This window comes from Panulirus ornatus, chromosome 71 (assembly GCF_036320965.1).
Source record: "Panulirus ornatus isolate Po-2019 chromosome 71, ASM3632096v1, whole genome shotgun sequence".
Classification (NCBI taxonomy): domain Eukaryota; kingdom Metazoa; phylum Arthropoda; class Malacostraca; order Decapoda; family Palinuridae; genus Panulirus; species Panulirus ornatus.
In genome coordinates this window covers 251641-258304 of record NC_092294.1, presented here as the reverse complement: position 1 = coordinate 258304, position 6664 = coordinate 251641, and the positions used below count along the sequence as shown (strand labels likewise).

Sequence of the window (6664 nt, the reverse complement as noted above, 5' to 3'; positions counted from 1 at the left end):
ATGATTTAAGACCAGTAAGTTTCCCTCGTACCATAATGATTTAAGACCAGTAAGTTTCCCTCGTACCATAATGATTTATGACCAGTAGGTTTCCTTCGTACCATAATGATTTAAGACCAGTAGGTTTCCCTCGTACCATAATGATTTAAGACCAGTAAGTTTCCTTCGTACCATAATGATTTATGACCAGTAGGTTTCCTTCGTACCATAATGATTTAAGACCAGTAGGTTTCCTTCGTACCATAATGATTTAAGACCAGTAAGTTTCCCTCGTACCATAATGATTTAAGACCAGTAAGTTTCCTTCGTACCATAATGATTTATGACCAGTAGGTTTCCTTCGTACCATAATGATTTAAGACCAGTCTGTTTCCCTCGTACCATAATGATTTAAGACCAGTAGGTTTCCCTCGCACCATAATGATTTAAGACCAGTAGGTTTCCCTCGTACCATAATGATTTAAGACCAGTAGGTGTCCTTCGTACCATAATGATTTAACTGGCCAGAAGATTAACTGGCAGGCCGGGCATGCCAGGGTTGGAATTGAAGTCTACCTGGAGTTACGTGACTCCGGGTAAACTCCAGAGAGAGAGAGAGAGAGAGAGAGAGAGAGAGAGAGAGAGAGAGAGAGAGAGAGAGAGAGAGAGAGAGAGAGAGAGAGAGGAAAAAGGAAGGTCATAAATTCACAGCACACAGGAAAGCTGCTCAGTCGTGATTATCTCACATGTTTTCACTAACATCGAGAGTTAAGCAGTACAAATGCCATTTGAAAATGCTTGGGACACTTCAATTTGTTCTTGCATGAAAACATACAACTGAACCAAGTCAGTCTTTTATAAGGTTAAAACTACTAATGATATTAGAATAACATGCAAATTTATGATTGACGACTGAAAATGGGCCTTGATGGCTAGGCTAAGATCATTTATCGTTGTCCATAATGGTTAGGCTAATTTAGCGTTGTCCATGATGGTTAGGCTAAGATCACTTATCGTTGTCCATAATGGTTAGGCTAAATCATTTATCGCTGTCCATGATAGCTAGTCTAAGATGCTTTATCGTTGTCCATGATACAGTTTGGGTCCAGCCCGAGCTGTAGGGGATAGAAGACCTCCAAGATAATACTAGCCAGACTCTAAGAACATTTAAGATCATAAGAACATTATCCAGTTGTCTTTAACTTATCAAGAAATACGTTTGTATGCAACTCTTAGCTGATAAGAGATGTTTGATCTCTTATCACCCAGAACTCACCACGAGGAGGTGGTTGCATGTCGAGTTCCATAATTTTTTCCCCTTTTAAATAAATATTTTAATTTCCTCTAAAATAAAAGTCTATTCCGTTTTAAGCTATGTAAAAATAATAATTTCCTCTAAAACAAAGTTCTTTGCCATTATATTAAAAGTAAAATTTCCTCTAAAACAAAGTTCTTATTGTGAGGTAGATAGTTGAGGAAGGGCACCTCATTTCCTGCCCTTCCTCTGGTTCCGTTGGCCCCCTCCTCTGGTACGCCTCCGGCGGACTGACCTCATCACCTTCTTCAGCTCACCAATAATAAGTGGCAGAGCTGGTCTCTCTGAGGGGTCGCGGTGGGTCGCTGTTTGGTAAAGATCCTGGAGGCTTTCCCGCACACCCTGCTTCCTGACCAGGATGGACACGTGCCTCATTAGATGCCCAAAAGAGAAGACGTCACTGGCTGGGGAGACCGGCTTGCGCTCCCTGACCTCAGGGGCCAACCACAGGTCAGGAACATTGTACTCAACGCAGCTTCCCTTCTTAACGCTCAAGCCAAAGTCGATGATGTGAAACTCTGGCTTGTCACCCATCGTCACGGTCACATTCTCGACCTTGACGTCATTATGGACAATGTTTTTCTTATGGATTTCCATCAGCCGACGAGCGACCATGATGGCGGACTCGACCAGTTCCTCGTCCGACCGACATGTTCTCATGTACTTATCATAAGGCTGGCCAGTGTGGCTTAAGATGATCAGTGGGGGGTTGCGGCACACTGCTCGAAGGAGAGGGGCTCCTCCTGCCCCAGCCAGTCTCCTGTGAATGTCGGCTTCATCCATAAGACTTTTCGAACTCACTCCGTCCAGAAGGGTTTTGATGACGCAACACGATCCACGGAACAACACCGTTTCAATCTTGGCGTTGCCTCCCCGACCCACCTCTCTCATGACCACCAGGTCATTTACATCCTTCTGGGTCAACTTTACAACTGGAACACTCATTTTGATTCCGGCCTGAGGTGCACTTACCAAATTTTCTTCTTGCCGGAGATTGTGAGAGGAGATGTTGTCGGTACGGAGTCCCATCCTCAAATGATTACACTTCTCTCGCCGCCGGCCTTATATACCCCTGGGTTATGTGACGTCACATAACCAGATCTATCCAGATTAAATCCCATACAAATCCGGATATGTAGACGGATTTATTTAGTTTTGCTGCGATAATTATTTGATGAAATCTAAAGGTGTCGAAGAAATAGTCAAGATGGCCAATGGTGTTGAGAGTGTAGTGAAGATGGCTAGAGATGTTGAAGGATCTAGATAGTTTCGAAATACCAATACTTTTTGAATCAATAAATCATTATGAATACTAATAAGACAAAAAACACTTTGACGAAAATTTAGCCATTTTCAAGCATCGAAATAAAAGGATATGAGGTAAATGGCTTTTGGGAAATCATTGTTGAATAGTATACAGTTACTTTCTGAGGACACACACACACACACACACACACACACACACACACAAACAAACAAACAAACCTAGAGAACATAGCATGAAATTAGGGCAATATTGTTCAAATATATTCAGAGAAGTAATTTTAAAGTTTATATAAGAGTGGTTGATGAATGGAATAAGAAGAATGAGGTCATGGTTAAGGCAGACACCATACATAAATCTTACAAGTTGTATAATAGTACGGAATGTTCTAGAGATTTGGCCTGGCGAGTGTAGAACTCTCTCCTCACAGAGTAAAAATAGGTAATGACACACTCACAGATTCAGAGGTTATCATGTTGAAGGAGAGGTGAAAACTGAGGATTCAAATCAAAGAACAATAAGAAGCGTCATGATGAGATGGGAGAGGGAATTGGTCAATTGAAAAATATAGTTTAATCTAAAACATGAACGGGAAATCACTTTGACTGAAGAAAGTCAAATGGAAAACATAGAAAATGAAAGAGTAGACAGAAGAATTTTGGACATCTGGGATAACATTTAATGTGAGGAAACAAGATTTCACCAAATGTGTGTGTGTGTGTGTGTGTGTGTGTGTGTGTGTGTGTGTGTGTGTGTACGGATAAACTTTAATGCTGGCCAGGGTGTACTGGTGATGCCTTTGACCTAAAATGTAAGTTCAAGCCCATAGGTCGACCCTGCACCTAGCTTGAATCCTTTTGTGTTCACTATAATCTTCTTTACTACATCTCCTCTCCTTAATCCCTTTATCTTCACTATGCAAGGCTCATTATAATCTTCACTACAACCTCATCTTCATATGACCTTATCTTGACTAAGCTGGTTTCAAGGAAGGCTTTAGATTTTACCCGCTCACACAAACAACGTCTTTACATGAGGCCCCACGAGTGTAAAACTCCCTCCTAATACAGTGCAAATAGATCATTACCCACACCTACACACACCACCACCACTAACAATACACAGAGAAATAGCCTTTTCGGTCGGCTTTGGATCCGCCCTTGAACGTAGCTTGGAGGATTTGGGGGATCAGGTCAATAAGGTTAAGTTCACTACATCATATTCACAAACTACAACATCATCTTCACTACAAGCGTGTTTTCAATAAATTATATCTTCACTATACCCTCTTCTTCACTACACCGTTATTTCTACCATACCATCACCATTGTACTCCCTGATGTTAACTAAAAATAGTTCTTATCTTCACTACATAATTATTTTGAATAAACTTTAATCTTTAATAACCCTTATCTCTACTACATTCGTATCTTCACTACATTCTTTTCTTCACTACAACCTATCTTGACAATATCCTTATCATCACTATACTCTTCCTCACTACACTCTCATCTTAACATCACCCTTCTGTTTACCGAACTTGGTTCAAAGTCTGACTTGAACGTAGCTTTGGAAAGTTTGTGTTCCTCATTGTGTTACCCCCTTATTATCATTGCAAAGGCAATTGTCACTACTTTAACTAAACCCTCATCGTCAGTACACTCTCATCATTATCATTACTCCATGGTGTTCAATACAGAATTTCAGCATATACATATATCTTCACTAAAGAATAATTTCAGCCTATATATTTATCTTCACTACAAAATAATTTTCAGCGCACCTTAATCTTCATTACTACTTGCTTCGGCGATATCCGTATCATCAGTGCAGCCTTATATTCGCTACATCTTCACAATATCTTTATCTTCCAGCCTCCCGTTCCCTCCCCTTTTAGTCGCCTTGTACGCCACGCAGGGAATACGTGGGAAGTATTCTTTCTTCCCTATCCCCAGGGATAACAGCATCTGGTGTTCCCAGACGGTCACCCATCCAAGTACTAACCCGACTCAACGTTGCTTAACTTCCCTGATCGGACGATATATATATATATATATATATATATATATATATATATATATATATATATATATATATATATATATATACAAGACTGAAAGCAATGAATTTCCCAAATAGAAAATGGAGGCGCCGGGGTTTGAACCCGGGTCCTCTCGCATGCCAAGCGAGTGCTCTACCACTGAGCTACGCCCCCTAAGAACATTTTATGGGACTTAGTATTATATAAAGCACTGAGATTACCACGGCAAAATACTGTTTGACCGACCGTTGCCGATTAGCCGGCATAATAAACACAGGGTAAATCTCCATGTTGCTGTCGTGTTTTCCTCTCAAGTTTTCACGAAGAAATGTTTTACTTTTTTATTTTCGTTGCAATAGACTGGAACTAAGCAATAGACTGGCACTAAACAATAGACTGAAACTAAGCAATAGACTGGAACCAAACAATAGACTGAAACTAAGCAATAGACTGGAACTGAGCAACAGACTGGATCTAGACAATAGACTGGAACTAGGCAATAGACTGGAACTAAGTAATAGACTGGAACTAAGCAATAGACTGGAACTACGTAACAGACTGGAACTAAGCTGACCTGGTATGAGGTCAGAGCCCTCATTATCATCCCTGCTAACTACCGGAAGCAGATTAAGTCGTTCCACAACCGATGTCCGGCCCATGTTAACTCTGATGTGCCCAGCAGTTGGAGGAGGATCGCCAGAAGCTTCTGGAAGATTTCAAGGACGTCTTGGTGGACCTGACCCTTTCAGATAAGGTCGAAAACCTCAATTCATTGTGAAGACCTTCACTATAACGTTGGACGAACATACTGAATGTTGCACACATGTGATGCGGACAAAATGAAAAAAGATAAAGACAAAAAATATTTCTGGTGTGGGTCTCGAACCCACGACCTTGAGTGTGTGAGACTCACGCTCTACCACTGAGCTAACCAGACAATAGATAATACGTCTGTTTCTTCAATTTGAATTAATGAAAATCTTTGAAAGTCTTTGACGAAATTTACTTGTTTGGCTCCTTCTTTTGTTCCTCAGTATCGAAAGTAAACATACTGAAGGATATATATATATATATATATATATATATATATATATATATATATATATATATATATATATATATATATATATATATATATATATATTGCTTTGTCGTTGTCTCCCTCGTTAGCGAGGTAACGCAAGAAAACAGACGAAAGAATGGGCCAACCCACCCACATACACATGTATATACATACTCGTACACACACGCAAATATACATACCTATACATCTGAACACATTGATATATATATATATATATATATATATATATATATATATATATATATATATATATATATATATATATATTATCCCTGGGGATAGGGGAGAAAGAATACTTCCCACGTATTCCCTGCGTGTCGTAGAAGGCGACTAAAAGGGGAGGGAGCGGGTGGCTGGAAATCCTCCCCTCTCGTTTTTTTTTCAATTTTCCAAAAGAAGGAACAGAGAAGGGGGGCCAGGTGAGGATATTCCCTCAAAGGCCCAGTCCTCTGTTCTTAAAGCTACCTCGCTAATGCGGGAAATGGCGAATAGTATGAAAGAAAAGAAAAGAATATATATATATATATATATATATATATATATATATATATATATATATATATATATATATATATATATATATATATATATATATATGGGTAAAATTGAAAGTTGATGGAGAGAGGTGGGTGATTATTGGTGCGTATGCACCTGGGCATGAGAAGAAAGATCATGAGAGGTAAGTGTTTTGGGAGCAGCTGAATGAGTGTGTTAGCGGTTTTGATGCACGAGACCGGGTTATAGTGATGGGTGATTTGAATGCAAAGGTGAGTAATGTGGCAGTTGAGGGAATAATTGGTATGCATGGGGTGTTCAGTGTTGTAAATGGAAATGGTGAAGAGCTTGTAGATTTATGTGCTGAAAAAGGACTGATGATTGGGAATACCTGGTTTAAAAAGCGAGATATACATAAGTATACTTATTTAAGTAGGAGAGATGGCCAGAGAGCGTTATTGGATTACGTGTTAATTGACAGGCGTG

General features: G+C 39.7%; 1 non-coding gene across 1 annotated transcript; it reads right to left on the bottom strand.

Moving 5' to 3' along the window:
- Window positions 1-4701: 4701 nt before the first annotated feature.
- On the bottom strand, window positions 4702-4773 carry TRNAA-GGC (transfer RNA alanine (anticodon GGC)). The gene has a single exon. It is a non-coding gene; the product is annotated as a tRNA-Ala (tRNA).
- Window positions 4774-6664: the final 1891 nt, after the last annotated feature.